General features: G+C 43.4%; 1 protein-coding gene across 5 annotated transcripts in view; it reads right to left on the minus strand.

Annotated features, from left to right (window-relative positions):
- Prosap (SH3 and multiple ankyrin repeat domains prosap) overlaps positions 1-25,663 on the minus strand; it is a 177,893-nt gene that overhangs the window by 93,919 nt on the left and 58,311 nt on the right. For all 5 annotated transcript variants that reach the window (XM_072007759.1, XM_072007756.1, XM_072007754.1 and 2 more), the window contains exon 2: positions 13,471-13,532. The gene's annotated coding sequence lies outside the window, so the exon portion shown is untranslated. The remainder of the gene's footprint in view (positions 1-13,470; positions 13,533-25,663) is intronic.

Genomic DNA, 25,663 nt, shown 5'->3' on the forward strand with positions numbered 1-25,663 from the left:
TTTGAATCTTTGAATCTTTGAATCTTTGAATCTTTGAATCTTTGAATCTTTGAATCTTTGAATATTTGAATATTTGAATATTTGAATATTTGAATATTTGAATATTTGAATATTTGAATATTTGAATATTTGAATATTTGAATATTTGAATATTTGAATATTTGAATATTTGAATATTTGAATATTTGAATATTTGAATCTTTGAATCTTTGAATCTTTGAATCTTTGAATCTTTGAATCTTTGAATCTTTGAATCTTTGAATCTTTGAATGTTGAAATATTTCCAATATCGAATATTGGACTCTGTTTCGTATAATTATACACAAGCCACTCTGTCTCCCGTATTTTCTTTAATTTATGACGTAATACGCGGAATATACCCGTTGATGAGTAAATAGGACGAGTGACATGTTCTGTCACGTAGACCAACATGTGAGCTACGATGTATTCGTACAATTCGTACAATTCGACTTACACGGCTACATTCGTAAAGTAAGTGAAACACGAAAGAATCCCATACGCAAGCCGATAATTTTATCAAATGCGGTTTAATAAAAGAAATTATACGGCGGGAAACGTATATTGGCCGCGATGTTAGAGGAACTTGTTTGTGGGTAGGTTAGGTCTACCACTGACTAAACCGCAGCAGCCACCTAAGAGCGAGAGATTCATTCAGCAGTCGATTTGAATCGAAAGGAAACGCGAGCCGGGCACCACAATGAATGAAAATCGCGAGAAACCAGGAAGTACGGTGACCACGTTTGCAGCCGCGTACCGATCACTCTCACGGTATTCCTCGGCGTTATCTAAGCGACTTGTTCGCAACCATCGCGCCAAAACGATTATTCAGAAATTACATTATCGTGCCAATTTTTCTACATCTTCGTCTTCTATATAAGTTCATGTTTCACGATTCTTTTTCGAGGTCCAGTTGCGACGTTCGAGATGCACTCATGACGGAAAGGATATAGCTAGGCTGTAAAATTAATCAAGCTTCGAAGTACATACACCGATTTCGATCGCTAAAACAGAAATTTTTGAATGAATATTAAAAAGAAAAATAAGGTTCTCGAGCTTTTTCAGTAAGATGTTAACTTACAATTCTTATAGTCTTACAACGTTAGGTACACTGACGTTTAATTCGTAAATCACGTTTGCAATCTGAAATTCAAGATGCTTTTTCGCTTTGGTGTCATTTCCAACTGACGAGTGTGCCTATATGGTTCTAGCTGCGACCAGATCAACGACACGTCCACTTGATACGTTTAATACGCTTTGATTCGTAGTTATATCGGCTATGTTATAGCTATACCTGACTATATTCTTTCCACCAAGAGTACATAGTCGAGCAGAACCAAACGAGGAACGCTTCGAGATGCAGTTGATGCGCGTTTATTTTAACTCGTCCCCGAAGGTTCGTCGGTTCGATTCTCCACGTGGGAATAATTAACACCGGTAAGACCGAGGGCTTTGCCCCTTTCGACGGATGATTAATGAAACGTGTTATCATCCCCTACATGTAACGGCCGATGTAACATCAGACGCGCGTTTGGTCGCGCTACGCCGAGACATTAATTCGATCGACGCTTCCTGGAAAGTGCATCGAGCAAAACACGCTTGCCAGTTGACTAAATCGCCGGTTTTCTTCCGATCGACCGCTGAGAGCAGAGTATACAAAAGTGTACATCGTACGTATATAAAGAACGCAATGGTTCGCTCGATTGCCATTTCACGACGATCTTTCCCACCGGAAGAATTTCCTTCCTATCGATCCATTAACTCACTCTTCAGTCTCTTAAACATTTTCCATCTAACTGTTTGCACTTATACCGAGCTCCTTCCCTCGCAGCTGTAACTCCTTTGCGCAATCGAAGCGCTTCCTTTGAGAAGAAGGTCCACACGACAGAACGGTGAATCGAGTAAACCGCGCAGTTCCAGTTTTCTAATATCAGATACGTTTGAATTGGTAATTCGCGTTATTATCTAACAGGTCGAAAAGTTTGACAAAAGTGGTTCTCGTCGTAAGCCTTCTCGATTGCTCCGAGCAGAATTCAATTTGCCAGGATCGCGGTAGAATCTGCGAGTTGTATTGTACCTTCGCTGAAAGGGATTTCGTATTTTCGAAATCTTACGGTGATTTTATAGCGATTCGATCTTTCGCTAGAAAATAACATCTGTACGCGTTTACCATAAACCTATAGGCTCTTCTTTCAGCGATTTTCGTCATCGTATCGATTCGAACTCGATCGGTCAGGATCGTACTAAAGGGCGATCGCTCGTACCGAAGAAATTGCAAAAGGAATATCCAATTTTCGGCGCCTTGTACTTTGCATCAAAGAGACTCTGAACTCTCGGCGCTCGATCAGCCTTCGGGGATTTTTCCCGATCGAACGGCCCGATTCGTAAGATTTTCTCGCGTCTCGCAATCCCTTTCTATTCAGCCGGGGCACGGCGAGCGCGCGTGAACGCACTCGATTGCATTTCCCTGCAACCTTCTGGGAATCTCGCGTCGCTCGTGCGTTTCGAGGAGCAGTGTGAGAACCGACGGATCGAAAGGTTTCGACACGGTCGAGCGGTTAATTAGAATTTCCAGGGGCTAGACAGAGCCCCGATACGGACGGTGGAAAACTCGCATCGACCACGCGCAACGTCATCCTCGTCGAACGATTCATTAGCGCGCAGTTCCTCTTCTTAATTACCTCGTTTGGGAAGATCTTCCTTCCGTACCTCGTTAACGGACCGTGCTACTTTTCCTCCGACGAAAATTCTCTTCTACGATAAAAAAAATCCGTCTTGTTATAACGGGCAACGTTGTTATCGGAATAATTTAGCCTCACGAGCAACGAGAACGATCGGAATGATCGAACAGCACGCGGAAGAACAGTCCGCGAGCGCACGCGCCGCCGTTCTCACAGCTTTCGAGATGCATCCAGGTGTGGAGCAGTCTGTAGGTCAGTTACACTGTTACTGTTACCGTCCAGGCTATTACCGGTTATCGCGCGCCACGCCAACGGTACGCGCAGCGTTCGTTCGCAGTGGAATTCTGCTTTGAGCGCGAACGTGATCGCGCCGATCCAAGTAGCGCTCGCCTACCTTCGATACTACCTCGAATTAAACACCGTGAGTCGAATTTTCAGACTACGATCGGAAGTACGTTCTTTCTACAGGGTGAATTGTAATTCTATGTACATGTCTGGTTCTTGGAAGGAAAAAGGGAAGGAGAAGAATCTATAAGTAGGATTGTCACTGATCGTCGCACTTCTTTGTTTGAAAATGATCTGGGACGGTTAACGCGTAGCGTTGACAAAACCATCGATACCGCGAGAAATTCTTAATTAATTGCCGCATATGGTGGCTAATTAAATGCGAAACACGGGATTGCCGCTGGCGCCGCTGCCGGGCATACCTCCCGCATCGTACTTCCACTTTTTCCTCTCTTCTCTCTTATTACCACGCTTCTTCGTTTTATCTACTCGTTTGCCATACAGTGGAATGAAATTCAATGGCGTTAGGATCTATGCGACGTCTGTTGCGCGAGGATAAAAATTTTAATTAACGGAGTAAAGCGTATTGTGTTTATATGTTCCATGTACCATTTTTGTGTAGATCGTATCACGCGCTATATAAGTATAAGATCGTAACGCGTGAAACGTTTGCTTCGCTAAAATAAATATCCGTGTTTTCGCTTTTCAGCGGAGTAACATTATTAATTTAGTTGCAAGTGTATTACGTCGTTGGACTGGTCACAGTTTACTTATCCAGATGCGATGTTTCTAACGTTATTTTCGAAAAATATCGTGGCTTCCAGTTTTATAAAAACCTCGTAGATACATTCTCATTCTCGAAGATGATATCGCTAGGAAATTGAAATAGCCCACGACAAATAGTAGGTTCATTGGTAACGCCATCTTCGAAGACTCTGTCTATTTTACCATCTATTCCACGATAAACAGCAAAGCAACGCATTTTATTTTCTCCCCATCGAACGAACAAAGTTGTCCGCTATCATTATCGTTGACAAAAACTTACATCGTATCGAATCGTATGTAAATTATTCGTATCGCAATGTAAACGCATCCTTCCATCGCGGATCGCTATGTTGGGAAGGGGTTAATCGCCCTATTGCCGCGTTTCTATAGCGTTCACGCTCGTTACAGCCGTTACTCGTCTCCGTATACCTGCTATTTTTATTTTCAATTTCCTCGGAAGCACCGCGGCGTCGGACAGTCGATCGATAGTCCATCCACTTTCTCCGATCGTCGGCGAGAAGGCAGCGTGAGAGAATTTTCGCCTTTCAGACCAAAGGGCCGACAGCGAATCTTTCTATTTCTTTTTTCTCACTCTGCTCCGGGCTACTCTTTATACCTAACGCGCGGCGCGAAATTCTGGTCGATCGACTGGCGGGGAATCTGGCCGTGGCGCGGTCGTCTATCGGCGTTAATTCCAGGCATCGAGGCGTCATTATGACTAATGAGCTAGGCGGGACGTGGCTCTTTGATCCGCGACGTTAGAATTAGTGCCCGGCGCGGCGCGGCCATCTCGCGAGCTCGGATAAAAAGGGATAAGGCTGAAAAAGGGAGCGAGAAAAACGCTGGCCGAATATATCGACCACACCCATCGTGTTCTCGACGCGTGTATCGCGGCTCTTTTTATTATTCAAGCCAGGCCAACCCCCCCTCCCTCCCTCATCATTGATTTCGACACCTCCTCCGGTATCAGGGCAAAAAGCCTGTCGGCGAGAGGAACATCGTTTTTTACCCCGTCTGAATCGACCGTTAAATTTATTTACATTTTAGATCAACTTGGTAACCTGCATTGTTTCACCGATTGCGATAGCAATTATCGGTAATTCAGTTTATGCAAATTAATTGGATTAATTGCTCGTGAATTAATATCGCGCCGCGTCGTTCGATTACAGCGTCGACTACCACGACGTCGTTTGGGATTTTCCATTTAAAAGAATCGATTCGAAGCGGCAACTGCGTAGGAAGCGTACCGCGCGAGTGTGTACAGTCATGCTGACTCGATATTGGCTCACCGTCAAAGTTGCCGCTGTTTTATATCGTTCGCTTTGAAAGAATACAAGGCTATCGAGATTGTACGTTTTTGTCGAAAATAAATTTCGTAATACTCCATGTATACTTTTATCGATAAATCGCAACAGCTTCGTACAACGCATACATACAGTGATCCACGGAAGTTTTCCTACACCTTATGAAAAGGTTATCGTTATTCAACGAATTACAACTACATTTAATACTTCGCACGTGAAATACACGCGCGAATTGTCGTTTACTGATTTTGAAAAATTCACTCTCGATGAAATTGGTCCTTTCGTCGTGCAGCCTGTACGTCGCACGAGCACGCGAAGAAAGGTTGTCCAGAAAGTGTCTTTCTTTCGCAAACGTGTTTTTTACAACGATGCGCCTTCGTACAAACGTGAAACCAAGTCTGTGAAATGTCGCGGTGTTTATCTCGACGGAACAAAATGGATCGTACGTAATTCGACAAAATAATATAAAAGGAAAAACGTTGTGCGTCTATTATTTCCTCATAATCCTGATCGGACGCGGCAAAATCCACGGTAGCTTTCAAAATGGTTGCATAGCTGTCGTAAAAACGAAACAAAGCAACCGAATATATTATCGATCAGAGCACTTGCTTTTTATTTTAGCCCGCAGCTAGACAGATTCGTGTGCACGTTCGATTCTCCTCCTATGCTTTTGTACGGCACATGGTCGTGTCTAGTTCTGCGTGCCACCAAAGAAACGTAAAACGCACACAACCGTCGCGTCTACCTCGAACATCAGCATGCAAAGTTGACGGGTCACGACAGCGTTCTTTTCGCAGCTCGAACGGTTGCCGATCCGAGTCGTGCACGAACTACATCCCTGTCATGGTCCTGGCGATAGCCTCCTCCCAGTTGCTCTTTTTAAACTTCATTCTCGATAGCGTGCCTTTACCTTTTAATCCGTGCCGTGTAAATTCTTCGGCAAGAGAAACTCCTACCACCCACCGTGGCTGTAAGATTATCTTCAACTTCGCCGAGTGAAAAATTGACACGAAGCTTAGAGAAGATGGCAGGTGGTTTTCCATAGTAGCGCCAGCTCTGATCGATCAAACTGCCCGGCCGTTTATACGTACAACCCTGTTCATAAATATTGGGGTAGTCGAGGGATACGAGATAAAACGAGAAATCTGCGAGAAACTTATCAAACGTTCGGTAGATATTGCGTTTTAAAATAAGAAATGTAAACGTACATACACGATACATCGATAAAACACGTTATCCATGAAACGATCTATCGTTTACGTAGATTACATCGATTACGTGGTATTTGTTAATTACAGCGAGTTCGAATAATGGTAAATGACGGTGTACATCTTTATTCGTGAAGTCTGTTTTTAAATGCTACGTCGATGAAAGGAAACCGTTAAAATACTCGATCAGCGTGCATGAGTGGAATTATCGCTTTTTACAGCTCTTTAAGTTAATAAAATAAGCTCGTAGCCTCGAGATTATTATTTCATCTAGAATCTTAGAAAAAATTTTCACATAAATCGTACGTATAATTCTGCCCTATTAATTTAACATTCGTTTCTAATTAAGCGAATGTATAATTAATCGTTTCCTTAAGAATCTCGATCGATCGACTACGTTTCGTACGAGATTAACGGGCGTTCTAATACTTACGAGCAAGACTGTACATCCATCGACTGCACACAACGTAAAATCTACTTTTACTATCTTATTTCAGTTTCTGTAAAAATTCGCCAACCTCGACCACGTACACGGCGTCTAAAAATTCCGCCGCATTCAAACGCACACGCTGAAACGAGCGAACGATTAGAGATCGCTGGCGAAAAGGAAAGACCGAAATCGCTAGCGTGGCTCGCCGGACGTTTATTCAGGGTGCGTACCCTTGTATATCGGTGGACGGCCTGTCCGCGGTGGACCCTGTAATTATAAAGGACCGGTTTTCTCTGGCGTGTACACCTATGGTATACATACGGTGTACGCTCTCGCCGTTCTCCCGTTTGCACGTAATCGACGTTCAACTTTTCCGTGCTCTCTGGCACACGGTACATTCCCATCGAGATCGAACAAACTCATTCTATATAAAAATGTTCCGCGATGTTCGCGGAAACAAATGTGCAACGAGTCGCGGTGGCGTTGCAAAACCTCCGCACCTCGTTCACCTTGTCTCGTAACCTACCGTAACGACGCATTTCTCTTGGCCAAAGAACCTCTTCGACCGTAGTTTTCCCGCATAGAGTTCTGTAGAGAGAAAGTTGAGCAACGCGATCTCTGGTCACTGAGTTAGGACCGGACAAAACTTTCGACATTTTTCATGTTTTTTGGGTAGAATCGAAAGGCACCGGCAGAGAGAACCGTACCAGTTAATAAGAAGATTCGGTAACCGATTAAAGCGACTGAGAGCGTCACGTACGAGTACAACGTTATCGTTAATTTTCTGTTGTTTAATGTAATTTTTAATTTGAAGCAACGTGCTTTGGTGAAAAATTTTATCGCAGTTCAGGATACTGTTCTTTGACATTTCTACCATTAATTGCCATTTAATAATTACGTCGATAATATCGTGGCCATCTGTTGAAATTTACAGTTATATTGCGGTGAATTATTATTTCTATATTCCTGGCCATAAACGTTCACGTTTATCGTTAAAGATTATTAATTATTTGAAATTCAATAATTCCGAGGGTTCGAATACTTTTATAACTCATTAAAATCCTCGTTTCGAAAGGAGTTACGTCTGGTAATAAACAAATAAATGAACAAGTATGAGAAGAGTTACAGAATTTTGTACAAGAATTTTAACACGCGATATTCAATTAACTGCTTATTAAATTCACCCATTTTACTCCACTTTGATTTGTTCCATTGGTTCAGTATGATACTTGACAAGTGTGGAATTGCGAATAAAGGACTAATCCGATGAAAACTATTCCGAGTCATCAGCCACGAACTTTTTAAAAATACGATATAAATAAAAGTGGTGAAAAACGAACAAAAATAAAGAGAGGCGTCGTTAGCTCGGCCAGGCGAGATTCCGTGGCCAAACGTACGCGTTGCAATTGGAATCCTTTCACGGTCGAGTGTATGCGTGCTCTCGGGAGGTTACGGGGATTTCTAATGCTCGATCGTGGTCAGAATTACCCGTGCCGCGTTAATAAACCGCCGCTCGAGCCCGGTATCGCGTGTCGCGAAATTCCAGCCAGCTGAGTCACACGAGAACGCGGCCCGATTGCCCGACCACTTCGATCGATTCTACTTCTATCGTTCCGATTTGGTATCGAAGTTAAAGTCGTAAAAACCACAATTAATACGTGCATCTGCCATCGTTTTAACTAGAAATCTTTGGCGATGAGATATGGATTTACAGTTTTCTTCCAAAGATATTCGTTTCAACGATCTCGCGCAATCGTAAAGATAAGACAGCAAAGATCGTAACCGAGTTAAGCAATAAACCGGATTAACGTTCCAATCGTGTTAAGATGTATCTAATCTTCTTTTCGAGTCATATTTTCAATCGTATCTAATAGATTTTGTGATAAACATCTGGTCGATAAATTTTATCGACATAATCAGGATAGCCGCGTCCGGGTACGGTGAGCTAAAAATTTTCTACGATAAGAATTCGACTGTTCTCGTGACCCGTGATGTATATCCGAGCGTTTGGAATTTTTACGCGGCGTTAGAGTGACGTAAGAATTTTCATAATAACGTAGCAATTAAATCGCTGTCTCCACGAGTCGTTGAGATTTACGGAACGATCGATTTCGAATTAGAACGAACGAAGGAATTTCGTGTTGTAAGTTCGATTACAAAGTTGGCGAGTAATTTTATAGAGCGGCGTTCTTTCGCCTGGACTGCTTGAGTACAAACTCGATCTATCGTATAAAGTGGTTGCCAAAGTGGCGATTAGAATCACGCCGATGTTCGATCGTTATCGATAATCCGCGGAGGCCATCAGCGATTCCCGTAGTCGCGAATCTGTCCATCATGCACGGCACTAACTCCGTGGAATGATCGAGTTGCCCAATCGAATCGCAGATCGAATTATTTCGCTGGAAGTTCAATTTCTTCTCTCTTTCTCTCTCTCTCTCTCTCTCTCTGCACGATTCTCGTTTTTCTTTACGTTTCATTGAACTCGCTTCAGCATCGTGGCAAACCTAATCGTTTGTGGAATTTTATTCGATAAATGGGAAGTACTTCGTCAGTTATGAATCTTCTCAACGAGGAACATGAATGGTTCGCTCGTAATCGAATATCTTTCGAGCGGAAAGAAGGATCAAATAACCGATAAATGCGTAATAAATAAGCAATTAAGTAAAGAGCTCGATCGATAACTAATCTTGCACTTTTAGAATATGAAAAACAGCCAACGAGAGATCAGATTATAAATAGATTAGGAATTATAAATCGCAGGCTTCTCTTTTGCGATTTTGTAATCACGAGTCCAACAGAATGATCAAACGATCTACGATTAGCGAAACTTGTAGAGTTTCGTTTCTCTTATGATCAAACTTGTTCGCTATACGTCCTAGCAACTTCCGACTCGTAAAATTTCGCTAACAACGTTTGTTGAAGTGGTCACCACTTCTAAGAACACTCTACATCATCTGGTCTTTTAGTTTTCTCAAGCGCCGAAGCCATCGACAGCGCATAGATAAAAGACTGGGACGAAGGCAAACCATAAACGGTAGACAGGCGACGATGGCTTCGGTCATAGGGTAACACCGCTAGCGTGCGGATCTGGACCAGCTCAATTACATTCCGATTTGTATTTAAAACTTCGGCATTTAAAATATATTTTCTACCTTACAATCTATCCACGCGTTCCTTTCTTCACGTACATCTAATAACCTCAACAACGTTAATTCGATGGTGTAAGGAGTCCCAGCAAGGTGAGTCCCGGTGTATCGAACGTTTCGTCGTTGTCCAAACCGTACAAGGGAAAAATGATCGTTGTGCCGATTATATGGGAGGCGGATGGTGCACCGGTCGAATTAGCACGATCGACGCGTGTTCGCGAGCACGTGCCTCGAATGCGATTCCGTCGAGTTTCGCCGGAAAGAGAAAGAGGTTCGGGCGATCTTTTCGACGTTGTGGGTTTTCCAGCCGCGCCTATCCTTTCACGTCTATCGATAAATGAAAACGCGAGACGCTTTCGAACGAACGTGACAAACGAGTTTACGATTTTCCTCGCGACGCCGCGCTGCGATTGGAACTCGAAGAAGATGGTCGTATCGATTGTAGAGGCGGGTATTCGTGGAATGACGCAGATACGGCGAACAAAAGGCCAAGGTCAGGATGTGTCGAGCAATGGTCTTATTAATTTTGAAGCTCGACAGCCGGGGGCTTTAGGGCGCGACGGAAGAAATAAGAGGGTAAAGAAAGTGGGCCAGCCTGTGACGCGGTTCTGTACACAATGCACGATTGTACGATGCAAACGAGCCTGGATCGGTCCTTTTGTACTGCACGGGCCAATAATCTACCTGGACCAAAAAAAAAAAAACACCCGACGAAACCAGACTCCTTCGTTAAGCTTCTTCTCCACTGCACGAATTGATTTCAACAACGTGATTCGAACGTATTTACCATGAAATCGCCTCGTCGTCGATCGATATTCGTTAGTTAGTTTAGTTGTCGTTTGCATTTTATTCTCAATGTCCCTATGTTCGCACGAAAACCGCTAGTTTTTCGTTCGACATCTATACGCCGCGTCTTGCAAGCGTAGAACGTATTATTCGATCGTCGTTCGACGAAACAACGAAACACGATGAAAAGGATTTGTAATTTGTAATGAAAATAAGAAGATATATATATTTCGCATCTGTTTCAAAATAAATTATCGAAAACTGTCGTTCCATCATCGACGGAGAATTTCTCACAATGTATCACAATCTGGGCTATGGGAGTTGCAGGGTTAATGGGTTAATAATTCGAGTGGTCTCTTCGTTCAATTAGATGCAGAGTCGGACACGTGTTCAATGAGCGGAATCAATATATCCGAAGAAATATGTCAGCGACGCGACCTATCGTCGTAACGTCGTCGCGATCGATGACCGCGCGTCTAATTGCTGCTATTTTATCACGCTCGTTCCAACTTCTACGATCACCGATTCATCTCAATCGCGATTAATGCCCAATTTAGTCACGCGAAAAATCACCGACGCCGACAAACGAAAGGGCGAACGCGCGTTATCGCAGATTTTCGCAGCTGTACGGTATTCCATCGTATTGCGAAAGCAGGAAGTCTCGGTTCGAACAAGTCTGACGGTTAAACGCGGATCCTAACTGTACCGTGCGTACAAATACCACGCGTACTAGCGGCTCGTGTCGGAGTGCGCTCGAGTTCGCGACAGGATGCACGCCGCGGCGTCAAGATGCAGCTTGTGCTATCGGCGAATCTACCGTTCGAGGCAAATAGCAATTTTTTCTCGAAGCTTTTAATTAGACGACGGTGCTCGCGAGATTAGAGGCTGGACTCTGTTCTCCGGCTGGCAGCGAAGAAGTGGTAACGGTAAATCGAGAGCGCGGACAAGCACCGAGGAACAAAACGCCAGGCTGTTGCAACCATTTCGATTACGATCTACTACGGTACAGATTCACCGTGTTGCCTATGCGTATACCTGTACGCCCTTCTCCGAAGATCCTTCTCTTCCGATCGAACGTCGATCGCCTTTGGGCGACGCCTAGCATCGTTTTAGGCTAGCGAATTTTTCTCGCACGGCATCGTAACGGAGTGCTGCAGCGTCTCGGAATACAAAGCGATGTATATACAGCGGTAAAGTAACGCACATTTATGCCGTACGTAAGTACACCGTCGCCGAAAACTTTGCAACACGCTTTGCCTTCTGAATTCCGTTACTCTTACAGTCGTAACGTCCATCTTTAAATACGATCATTTTACTCCTAGAATTTGTTCAAAAAAGTTTCTAAAAGCTTCGAGCGATAAAACAGTCACGTTCGAATATAAACATAGCCCACGCCAATGATCCAGTTATTGCTGCCAACGAATATGTTCGTTCATTCGTTCTTTCAATTCGCGATCAGATGCGTGGAAAAACGAACGATCGCACACAGTTTTTCGATCGACACCTGTCTGTTCTCGTACGGTTTAACGCGTTAATCTTTGAACAAACCTTTGACCGCGAAAACGATCGCCAGTCCATACGTTCGTTATATTGGAACGTGCTGTTTCATGGCGCCTAGATTACTAGAGCCGATTAATCGATACCAGGTTACCAAAGTACGTGTTTGTTCGAGTTACGTATCGAGTATAGCGGAGAAGCTTCGAACGTCTGTTATTCGCACGATTCGGTCTGATCGTTGTAACTCGAACGGACGATAATGCGCTACTTTTTATCGCGTTACTCGTTTCAGTCAGCTCCTCGAGGGTTAATATTAATAATACCGTGCGTGCAACCTAGTGAACGATCACTCGCGAAGCGGAATTGCGGCTCGATACAAAGTTCAACGGCGTAACGCGCGCCGCTAGCCTGCGTCCTAGTTTCCGACAACTGAAGATCGTGGCGATATCATCGTTCGCACGATGCGCAAATAACAAAACACGTCCAACTGAGTATGGGTATGTTCCGTAAACTATAGTGGTGCGTTTAGACCCAGCGAACGAACTTTTCTCTCGCTTTATTCAAATTTCGGAACGAAATGTGTTAACGCCGAATTAGAAATCGAACGTTCGTAACGATCGGACGAAAAACTTCAAAGAATCGAACAAGCTTTTTTTGCAGCGTTCGAGGGCAATTGTCAGACGTCGAAACGACGCTCGTTTATGCTCTCGTTTCACCAAATTTCTGCCAAATGGGAAAAGAGAGAGCGTTCGTTCGGTCTAAACTCGCCTTAAGCCGCGCTTTATACATCGACACATGCGTCCTTCGAGAGCGAAAAGAAAAATCGGTTGTCGCGGTGGGCGATCGAGCGCGGGAATTCGATGGAAATTCAATTCTCCGTTCTTTCGTCGCGGCGATGGAACAATTTGCGAATCGTCGAGGGCAAGTTTAATCGAAAAAGTCTTCGACGCTGTGTAACTTGCTCGATCGCGAATAGCAGGGAAAAGCGGAAGAACAAAGAAGAAATAGTGGCGGATGAAGAACGAAAAGGTTAACGGGCAACGTCGCGGCAACGTGGTTCGTTTTAGCGTTGTTCCCAGGTCGCTAAGCAACGGCATGCTTTTAGCGCTTTCGTTCGAGTGGTAGCTTTTGTCTCGAGATCAAAAGATCCTCGAGCGTTTGACTAACTAGCGGTTTTCGAATCGTTCCGACTTGGCACCAGAGCGGCGACCATCGTTCAAATGAAAATTCGGTCAAAATATCTCTTCTCTATTGGAAGTTGTTGTCCTTGCGCGTATCGAAACATGGAACTGTGTGCCGCAGCGTCATAAATAATTGATAGCGAACAGAGAGAAGGGGGTACTTACTCACCATAATCGGAGCGCAATCTCGCCGACCAGATATGGACGAAGAAGGTATGGCAAGAGCAGCATCTGCAACGAAACACAAGCCATTCTTTTAGCAGCTAATTCACCGTTATATCTCGCTCACAATGAAACTTCCTACTCGCGTCTGGCTCGTTCGCCGTTAGCGAAGAAAAAAAAAAAAAAGAAAAAAGAAAAAAAGAGGAAGAAATCGTTCGATGGACGACGATCCTTTCGAGGATCATATCTGGTACATATTTCGTGTCTCTTCGAGAGAATCGTTCCCGATGTGTAATTCTGTCCCACTTAATAAAAATATTCCGCGTTTATTCGTTTCTTAAGATATTTCTCAATATTCAAAGTTTATATTTAAAGTTAATATTTCAAGCTATACTGTGCAAGCTCTTACGAGATAACGACGATGTGTTTTAAACCGAACGAAAACGGAGATGACGGAAGGAAAATGATAAAACTTTGGTTTCCTTCGATTTCGAAATAGCAAACAAGATGGGCTTTAACATAGAATATCGATTATCACAAGATTCAAGATGAATGAGAAAATGGAAAGTTATTAGGAGGAAAGGGATCGGCGGGCAAGCTTGCTCGTATCGGCGATAAATCAACGTTACACAATGCCAACAGCTTGTTTTCCAGGGTAATCCGTTTACAGATTACCGATAAGCTGATTAGCAAACGCGTGGATGACTCGGCCGTACGCGAACAGCTCGCAGTTTCTCCAGAATAAACGCTCGTACTCCGAGAAGAGTCGACGTTCAAAGCGAGAACGATCAATGCCGTAACCAAAGCAAACGCGACAAAGAATTCCATTTCCTCGGAAACCTAACAGGGAAAAGGCGTTTCGAGGTATCGCTACCCTCGTGCACTACCGATTCGCCAATTCTCTTCCTCGTCATGAATAACGCACCTTCCCTGTTATTTCCATTCAATTTCTAGCACCATCCTTTGCTCCTCGGCATTCCCCTTTATCGCTGTTCCTGCTCGATGCGTAAACGGTCTCGAAATTTTTTTACTACGCTCGTTCTTTGCGTCTGTTTAACAACTATATCAGCGAACGGGAACTATAGGGTTATCAAACAGCGACGATAAAGAACGCGGATAAGATAAAGTCACGAACAAATAAGAAGATCTAATTCTCTGTATGAAATCTGATTTTTAAACGAGTGTGTTTACTTTCTTATGCTCACAGTCGTAAACTCGTATTTCCTTGGTTCTTTTTCTTATCGCGTTAAATAGCATCGAGTGGTCATCGGTGAGAGACGCGTTACTAAATTTTTTCGAGCGATTAAAACACGATAAGTTCCAACGACTAAGAAGTTTTCGACCATGCGAATGTCTTAGATAACAAACGCGATACGATGGTTTGCAAAAATGAAATATTATGGCGTACAAAGTATATCTCGATCTGTTTTAGAAATGTAATTTGAAAAACGCTTAGTTGTCGCGATAATTACGACGCGGCATAAATGAATCGATCGAGATCGAAAGAATCAGGTGCTGCAAAATCTTTTCCCCTCCTTCGATTCGTCATCGACCAAGATCACTCGTTTGAACGTTTATATCATCTGTCTCTCGGAAATCGACTCTGCTCAACCGCCATCGCTATCGTTAACACGTCCAGTTCGGTAAACAATTATGTCCCTTTATTATCTCTGCTGGCAGGGAAAAATATATAAAATTCGCGTGGCGGTGAACGCGTAAACCGTCGAACCAAAAGGAATTGCATTGCGCGCGCTACCCACGTTGGAACTGCAAAAACATCGACGAAAAAACGAATAGTCGTCGTGATTCCGGCTCGCTCACGCGACTATTAATTATCCGCTGAAAACCGAGAAAGGAACCGCCGGTAATTCGGCTTTTTTAAACGAGAACCACGCGTTCGCTTTCAATCGGCATGGACCGAGACGTGGCGTGACGAGACTGGACCACCCCGGCCGGACTAATTTCCAGGAACGATTCGTAGAGATCGTGCAGAAAATCGTGCGTTCCATCCGCGATTTCGAAAACGCTCCGAGTAACAGGCTGAGAAAATGTTTCGGCAGACGGTGGTGTTTCAGAAAACGAGAAGTAAATGGTGTCTGAACGGTGCAAGTTACTTGGCCGAATTTAACGCGGAGTTTAAGCGGACCTGGCCGTGGGTAAGCGGCAACTTGGTACCGTGAAAAAGCGAGTAATTAGAGAACCGAGTAACCACCTCGGATTAGCTTGCTGGCTAACGATCGGTTAATCCGTCGCTCTGTTTTTCCCCTTAGATTTTAATCCTTCGATCTTTTAAGCACGAGTACATTAATTCCAAATCGGCGAATGCCAAAAAATGGTAAAGCCAAATACGGTATGTTTGTCGATAAAATAGGTATCGATAATCGAGCTTAATATCGAGATACAGGTTTCCGGGAATTTCCATCTACGGACACAAATATTATTTTGTCTCGCTTCTAGTGGTTTGTCTTCCGATAACGATAGACATCGGTTTCAGAGTGTCTCGAGGCGTTCTAATATGAAATTTGAAGTATGAACAATCAGTTTCTTACGCTTTGCGGAATTTCGTTGGTCTTTCGACGATTTAGAAATTTTCTGCAACAACGACGTGCGACTGCTTGGAGCATCTTCCTGGAAATCCTTTGTTCGAGGAACGGGACGGGACCGAGCATCCGGTGTCGAATTTAATACAGTCGTAAAGTCGGAGCGCGACTTCCGAGCTGCAACCGCGACGTGGAACGTAACCGTTTCCTCGACTTCCTAGCTCGAGCTAGGGAAACTGTTCTCTTCGTTTATTCGCGATCGCTTGTAAATTGCGCGTAAGAAACTCGAGATGGCCGTCGCTCGGAGATCTTCCTACCTTGCCTATGAGATTGTCAATTTTCTGCCATATAAATATATCGCGATTGATACGTTTCTTTTATCGATAAATTCGATCGTTGCATAAGAAAAAGAAATATTAAAACATTTCGTATACGCACCTATCGTGTCTACTTAGCCGATGTTCATGCTGTTCGCTGGTTTTCCGACAGTTGTAACAGAATTTCAAGAGAAATTAGAGCTTCGTAGCGCTGTAACCAGGTCTCGAGATAAAGACGTAGAAACGGAGGATTGCACGCGTTGCATCGTCTATTGATAAGCAGATAAGGGCTAGAGCACGAGGCATCCCAGGCGTCGAGTTTTCATATCGCGTTCCTGGTTAAATTGGATCGGATTACAGAGCGAGGAACGAGGAATGCGCGGTGAGAACCGACGCCGGTCGCTCGAAAGAATTTCGACGCGGACGACGCTTTCGCGCCGCGAAATTAGAGACGCATAACGAGAGACCGCGCGATTTCCAGCCTGTCGCGATATCAAATGTAATGGCTTCGCGCTACCGTCGCGCTAGTTCCATTCGTTTGTCACTGACGTTCCGAATCTCTTCTTCGCTCTTATAAGAGGACTAAGGTAGGCGAGATCGAAATAAGATGACAACGTTACGAAGAAACAGTTCGTCACGCTTCAAATATGGAGAAATATATTCCGCTGCTACCCACATATACGTTGTATACGCAACCTGTCTTAATTATGTAAAAGTTAGCTGTCAAAAAACAAAATGACAAGAACCGGTCGTATCACGCTTCGAATTCATTTTCGTCGCAGAGCGCTGTAGTAGCTGTACGTTTTAATATTCGTCGACTTTAATATTCATCTACGGCGTGTTTCTCTCTTAACGGAAAATCCGCAAAGAGGTCGAAGAAGCACGCGCGTTGCAAGCGATGCTGCCGGTTACTTGCGCGCGAATACGAATTATTATCGCTGTTGTTATTATTGCGGTTCGCGATACCGCCACGGTGAATAACAATAGACTGTCGGAGACGAGAAACGCTTAATATCAACAACTGCGCTAACTTGCAATAACTTTAACCATTTATCGCCTCGGTTATTTTATTTTTCTTCGTTATTGCCGCCTTACTTTTTTAAACATCTACATTAAAATGTTTATACAGAGACTATTAATTCGTTTCTTTCTTCAAGATCATGCTACACAAAGTATCCATATATCGTGTGTTCCAATATATAGTATCCTTATCGATTATAAATAATACGTAGTACGAGTACGTACCATAAAACTTGCAAATATATTTGGCTACTGGTACCATTTTCATGGAACTGATATTTTAAAGTACCATCGAAGCACGAAGGATCAATCGTGGATTACTATACGATCGACAACGACGTTAATCTATATGATATTTTATCTCGCCATCGTCTCTCTTTCCGCTCAACCACGTCTTTATCAGAATTTCATTCGTACGATCGCACTTTTTACCGGTTTTCCTGGTGAAATGAGAAATCGACGGACAGCCATCGAAAGCAAAATTTCCACGAGGTTCGCACGATCCGCCAGACATCGAACGTCAAGGGGAATTTACCATAACGAGCGATCCTCGCGTAACGATATGACGTCGCAACAATGGCAGAGCGTCGTGCATAGCCATGAACGTTTAATCATTGTCAGTCGTTTGCCGTCTCGAAGGTCGTCGAACGATCTTCGCGTGCTTCGCCAGGAAGGTTAAGGCGACGGTGAGCTTTTCTCCTACGAAATCGCCGCGCAGGCCAGACCGCTCGTTTAATCTTGCCTGGCGTTTGCAGCCGTGAAGTACAAGCAACGACATCCCCGACGTTTACCGCGCGTGCTTAAACCCCCGCGAATGTCGGCTACGGTATAAATTTACAAGAACGAATAAATGAGAAATGCTGTTCGCGGCGCTGTCGTCCTCAACCTACGTCACTTTACTGCGTCGTAAAACATCGCGATACTTTATGAATTTCATCCGTTCGTAGGTGAACGAGCTATTGTAGCTTCTCGTGCGGCAACCGCGTTCGCGACAATGTCGTCTGCTTTTCACAGGCTGCGACTACTCCTTCCTTTCCTTCTTCCTCTCAGACGGTCTGTGTCATTCGCGTATACAGCACAAATCTTTTACACGATCTTCGTTTCCTTTACATCGACCGCAAAGCTTTCTTTCCATCATCTTTGAAACTGCGAGCGAGTAGAGAATAAGTACACGTTGCAACGACGATGTTCTTGGACCGATGCGACAGTTCGTAGCTGTTCCAAAGTACATTTACTCGTGTTCATTGCAAGTTACACGATACCATTTGAAATACGTAGCGGATATTGATAGATCGATGCCGATTCTAGATATCAAACTATCGAGGAAAGATCACGTAGAAAAACGTGGTTAGAACTCCATTTGTCAACTTGTGAACAATTTCATTTTACCTTACGTGCTTCGAATGGTTAATTTCAGTTATCTGGTCGTTTAGCGAAGACGGTAGTTAATTTAATATTCATAAGCTAACTGTTCGTGTGTTGCCACGATACGTGACCTTATTACGCTATAAACCAAGTTTCCAAGTTGGAACAGTTGTAATACAACGAATCGGTCATTCGGAAGCTACGCTGACCGACCATAAATTGCAATGCAGAGGAACGATAACGATTACGTTACGATTCAAGATTTATCTTGAAATTTTCAACTATCCGCGTATCGCCGTATTCCTAATAAAATGAAAATAAGTCTTTTGATTTTCGCCGTTTCGAATACTAATTACACGCCGATACGTACTAATTGTGAACAACGAAATTAACAACAAGCTTACAGAAACTGGAATTGTTCGATTTGACATCCGACAGGATAAAATAATAGATCCTGTTGAAACCTTGAACCGTCCCATTTATAAGACGCTACAGAGCCCGTGGACGGAAGAGCCGAGCGACGTCCATCGCGGGCCCATTGTCTCGGAAACGAGACCTGTTCCCTCGTCCAAGGTATTTCAACAAGACGTCGGTGGATCGATACGAGTCGAGAAGAGAAACGTCTGATCGCGCGCGTGCACTTGACATTTTGCAAGCTACGCCAATGTCGGTGTCAGCGGCACGTGTCAATCCACCTTGTTCGCGTAGCACTCGAGCACCAAGCGGAACCGAGCAGAGTCGAGCCACGGTCACGTTCCAGACACCGTCCGATCCCTGGCTTCGCTGAATTAATTCCTTTATGTCCGGAAAGACGTTTATACATGGATTTCGTGCACCTTGATCTCACCCGACCGGACGATTCCTGCCTAAACTAGATTCAAATCCGACTGATTGCCAGATACGATCTGTACCTGCATCTCGCTGGAATCGGAACCGATGGTTGAGCCGATGTTTCTACCGATCGTTCGACGAGATCAGTGCAATTTCAGTATTGGCGAATCGATCGACAAGAGATAAGTTAGAAAAGTAGAAACAGTAAGGAGGAATACGTTTGCGAATACAAAAGACAACACGGTACACTCGCGTTACTCAAATGTCCTAATATTTGAATCTCTTGTTACTCGAACAGGTTGCTCGTACTATGCGCATGTTGTAATTAGACTGCAGATATTTCTGCAAATTCATAATCTTACGAATAGGACGAAGAAACTGGAATTTGAACGAAAAGATTCCATCTACTGAATATTACAAAGATTGCTATACTGTTAAAATATTTTCTTGCGCATTACGTGCATCTTCGAATTCCCATATTTTCAATAAACGCATAAAAATCCACGATCCATTTGCAATATTAGATATAACGTATAAATAATGCAATATTTAATTTAAATATATTCCTCGACTCGGTGGAGTAATTCCACGGTATTGTTCCACTCACTGCGATACCAAGATAAACGGGAGATTGATTTCCACTTGACCCTCGAATGCTTTCGCCGCGAAAGCCGCCACGAACTTGCAGTAGGTCGCATTCGATTGCCTGGCGACACCGTTTCGCGCGCGAAAGGGAAATTCGCCTGCGCTCGCAGCGCATCAATTTCAACGCGACGCTTACGCAACCAGCATGCGGCATTCGGAGTCGGTATCGTCTTCTCCTTCGTAGGCGAATCTGTGTAACCGATTTCGCCGCGTGGTGTTGCTTTTATTGCGTCTTAATGGAGAACCGATAGAAGCAACGTGACTCGATGTGCTCGCCGTTAACGAATAGTCGACCATAAAACCGAAAGCTAACGATGTAACGGCGGTCCGTGACATTCGCGTCGAGTTATTCGTGTTACGTGAGACAGAATTAGCGTAGATCGAAGATAACAGCAACTCGATCGATTTCGTTCAATCGTCGTACAAATTTCGACCTCTTAACGCTATCAACGCCGTCAATTCATATAACGACACTTTCAAACTTCAAATTAATAATCAGCTGTACTTTTTCTTTATTCGCGACGAAGTTGTAGAAACTTTGTTAACAGATAACTTTCTTTTAGTTTAGGCTTAATATCGGCGTAAATATTGTTGAAGTGGTCGCCACTTCTAAGAAAACTCTACATCTGGTCTTTAGTTTTCTCAAGCACCGAAGCTATCGACAGCGTATAGACAAAAGACTGCGTCGAAGGCAAACCATAAACGGTACACGTGCAACGTTGGCTTCGGGGTTTTTCAGTCATAGGGTAACGTGCGGATCTGGATCAGCTCAATTATATTCCGAACTTTGTACTTACACTTTGTATTCATAATATATATTTCCTACCTTACAATTTATCCACGCGTTTCTTTGTATTCACATACACCCAATAAACTTAACAAATATAACAGCAATCTCGCTGGTTTCGCGAGGTCGCTGGACGATAAACGATCTTGCGGATCAGACAAATCGGAAGAAAACGACCGTTCTTTGAAATTTCCGGAGACGAATTCGCGACTAAAGTCGTATTCACGCGTGCGGTCACGAACGTAGCTGAAACTGGCTATAAATAGGAATTCAAGTACGTTATTTGCCTTTAATCCGGAGAAACGGCGAGATATCTCGTCTCGTAGTTGAGACCGGTTTCTGCCAACGCGTTCGAGAGGCCGGCAAGACCGACGCATCTTTAATGCTTCTTTAATGAAGAGGTTCCCACGAATATCCTAATTACCTTGAAATTACCGTGACGCGCGCCGTTAAACACCGGAACCTATTACTTTCGAAATAAGACGGCAAGACGTTTAATCGATTGTAAAATTAAACGCGAAAATGTCTTCATGTCGGCCGACCAGACGCATCCTGCGATTCAGCTGATTATCCTTGCTCTCGAATAACTGCTCGCGTGTTTACGTGCACGTATCGAGAATGTTTCGCCGGTGTGTGCCGTGGCCGCGTTACGCGATTTGCCACTATACAGTGACACGCGAAAGTGTCCCAACTCTGTGTCGTGCAAAATTGTTATGGATATATTACGTGCGTTCTAAAAACTTGTCTGAAAATTTGTTACCACCGTGTAACGAGACGCGGCTGTCGTGATTACGCTGGTAAAACATGAAACCAATTTGAAAATGTATAAAAGAGTTACAAGACATTTATCGCGGATAAACACGTACCGAGAAATTAATCCACCAATTGCTACACGACATAAACGTATAACGAATGCTCGAGATGGTCTTGTTAAATATCGTGATAAGATACGTGCAAATAAATTTGATAAAAGTCCGACGTTTCTTTTTAACAGGAAAGAGAAAGTTATTCTTACCAGACATAGGGTTGGACAAGCTAAACTTTACGCTCTCGTCTGATAAATAAAAATGAACAAAATAAATGCAATCACTGTAACCGTATTCTGTCTGTAGATAATCCTCTCCATTATAATAACGTTTCCCAATAGAAAATTAAATTTGGTCTTCGGAAAGAGATTCGGACATGTTTAAAATCATAAAAGACGTTGCGAAAATCTTGTCCATTTTCTCAAAGATATTAATTTGTATCAGCCATTACGATATTCAAATTTAGCGATGATCTACGTTTATTTACGGTATTGTATTGTAATTATACTCTATATGATATACGTATGCTGAAAACGTACAGATACCGTTATTTAAGTTTGTAACTTGCCCTGTTGTATTTTATTTATTTTGTTATGCATTTTGTTAATCGCGATCGCCAACGACCATCAAAAATGGTTTACGAGTGTTTGACCTTAAATAAAATAAATAATAATAATAATAATAAATATCGTTAATTACTAGTAAGGCAATAAACATCTTTTTACTTTTGTATACATTTTCAGAACGGTTTCATCGTTTACCGATGTCGAGTAGATAATAGAAAGCAAAATTTCAGAAAGTTTCGTATAACACGCACAATATATTGATAAAAAGTTTCTGTAAGCGTACAAATACTGCTATGAGCTATCGTAAATCAAGCGACCGTGATTCAGTCGGAACTATTTGTCGATGTAATTTACGATCGCGATAATTTGTCGTACTCCGGTGAAGGAAAGCTGATTAAAATATCCTCGTGTAACCCGTTCCCAACAGTCTCAGGGACCACGCGCCGAACTGATAAAAGCGCTGGATTACGAAGCGACGGCAATGTTTCTTCGACGCCGAAATTTCACCAGACTCTCGGCTGCTCTCTCCTCGCAGTGACAAACTTTCCTCGCGTTATCCGGTCAACGAGATAAATTTCGTCCGACTGGCTTTGCGTCGGCGTTACAATGAACTCCGAAGTCTGAAAGCTCGAGTCGCGGATAAACGTTGAAACTCTCTTTGACTTCGGATTTTCAGCTGTGGGAGATTCAGCTGCAAGTTGGAGTTCTTAACGCCTGAGCGTTTCAACGAGTTGTTAATATTATTCGCATACGTATACGGTAAACGCCAATGCGACGATACTCGAAGAATACGCGTGGTGACGAAATTCGTGTGACGAAATCCAGTTCGCGTGTTACGTTTTATTTGTCGGAAGAGTTTCTGCTAAAGATCAAGTACAAACAGAAGAGGCAAGGGCGATAATTACGCGGTTTATCGACCTTTTGGAATTTCGATTATTTCATCGCGGTCTTTCTACTTAGAGAACTAGAAATTGGTAACTTGATCGCAGAAGGAAGAGAAGAGGCTAACTTATTCAACGATTCGATGTTTAAATCCACAGTTATTCTTTTTGGATACAACGTACACATATATATCGTGGAATTACCGTTAATTTGCTCCTGATCCTCCAGAGTTTGAAGGATCGAGCCTTACAGCTTCGATCTGTAAAGCTTCGGAAGCTTATATTCGCGTGATAACAGTCTTGGAAGCACAGTCCTTAAGGTTGAGCTCCAAAGCTTCGTGGATCTAAGCTTTACGTATCGCTATTTTGCATTCGTAAGATATTTCCGACTCTCGGGCGACTTTCCGCGAAGCGAACTCGATAATCCAAGATCCAAGGCTAAATAAATAATCAGCCACCGATATCCTTTTGCGGTAAACGCTTCCAAGCGTCTAGAAGCATTTCCTGCTTACGCAAGAGGAGATTGACATTAGTTAGTGCGATGAAGGGCTTACGAGATTACGGGACCAAAATTGCTTCAATTCGCGCGTGACTGGACTGAGAGAGAAAGGAGGCGGATTAAAATATCCATCGGTAGTTTTGTAGTGACGCACGTAGATTATTAGATGCGCTATCGGAAGTCAGATTTCTGCTAGATAAGCTTCGCAACGCGTACAAAAAGAAGAACGAGCTGGGGGATTAATGGACAAGTCGAAGACAAGATACGTACGTGTACACTGAGAGAAAGAGAAAGGTAGAAAGAGGTAGGACGCGGTTCTCAACACTTTCACCGAATAATACCGTCGCGTAACGATCGCTAATTGCCCCCTCGTAATTTTAATTAATTCCAATCGCGTGCCACCAACACGGAAATTTCTGTCGGAGGACATCGATGATCGCGCCCTTCCGAGATCTCGCGTTAAATTAAATGCTCCTTCAACTGAACTTCGATTTAATCGTTTGCTAAACAAAAACAAACGAATAATATTAGAATAATGCCGCTCGATTATCTTACACAGAATATCGTTAATAACAGAGAAACGCGATTTGATGTAAAACAGTTCAATTTGTTGACGATAAAAAAGAACACGATTAATTAAAAAATGATTCACAGAGTGGAACTGGGTCCTAATCCGGAAAGCACTAGATAAAGCGAGAGTAAAGCGTGGCACGTGCTTTCGCAAATTGCGATTTCTCGCGTTCTTCGATTTACCGCGGAAGGTCGCTACGAGGGCTGAATGTTGAATTATCCGGTGCAATTAGAGTCCGTGTAGGACACTAGATTCACGGGAAACCGATCTAGGATGTTGGTTCGCTACACAGATTGGAGGATGGCGTGCGACTCGGCCTCGCGCGGTTCTCAAAAGCAGGAAAAGGAGGAAGAACGTTTCCTCGTTACGATCCGCTTCTTACGCAATGGCGCTCTCCCTCTGGCTTCTGTGCAATCATTGTTTCGCCCGGGAAATTAAGGAACCGCGTTCTCATAATACTTTAGAGATAGCCTCGTACTTTCCACTATTTCAGATCTTCCGCGTTCGAATTTGCATGTCTAAATCCAATATCTATTGGAATGTAAGTCGAGGAAGGACGTTGAAGAGCGGATAAAGGACACCGGATATCTTTTAACCAGTCGACAGTCGGCGACGAGTTAACTCGTCGCTGAAATTGAGAATTTTTTGGGTATAGCGATTCCTTTATTTATAGATCGCCTATTTTCTTACGCGTCATTTTCTTTCTCTTAGAAATAGATGACATTCTATTGACATCTGCGAGGATTAAAACCGAGCCAAGCGAAATCGATTTAGCTTCGTTAACTTTTAATTACGCGATTATAGGTGTTTCTGGATAACGAGTAATTAACAGGTTAATCTACGAATCAAGTCAATCGAGCAACGCGCGTCATTCGATACAGTTATTTCTGTTATACCATGATAACGAACTACTTGATCCTAGATTTTTCTTCGTTACAGCATACGTTGGAACAAATACAATTGAAGATTTTTGAGAGCTTAAACCTAATCCTGTGTAAACCAAGTTCGTTTCCAGACCTTGCATTCTGAAATTAATAAACACCCACGTTCGAGGTTTTCACATTTCGCATAGTACGCGTCGACGTCACGACAAGTTTTGTATTAGCCAAACGATAAAACCGAAGCTCTCGCTGATATCGTTTGCTCTCCGTACGATATCAGAATTGCGCGAACGTGCTAGCGAGTTGTCGCATCGTTGAAGATTATTCCATATTACGCCCTCGTACGTTGTCGCGTGTGATTATCGTTCGGTCACGATTCGCGTTTCCCGAGGCCGTGACTGATACGCTGGACGCGAGCTTTCAACGCGACCGCATTATTTAACGCGTCGAGACCCGTTTTCCGAGCGTCTCGTAAGTAAAGATCGAGCGCG

The sequence above is a fragment of the Bombus fervidus genome, chromosome 7, assembly GCF_041682495.2.
Source record: "Bombus fervidus isolate BK054 chromosome 7, iyBomFerv1, whole genome shotgun sequence".
Classification (NCBI taxonomy): Eukaryota; Metazoa; Arthropoda; class Insecta; order Hymenoptera; family Apidae; genus Bombus; species Bombus fervidus.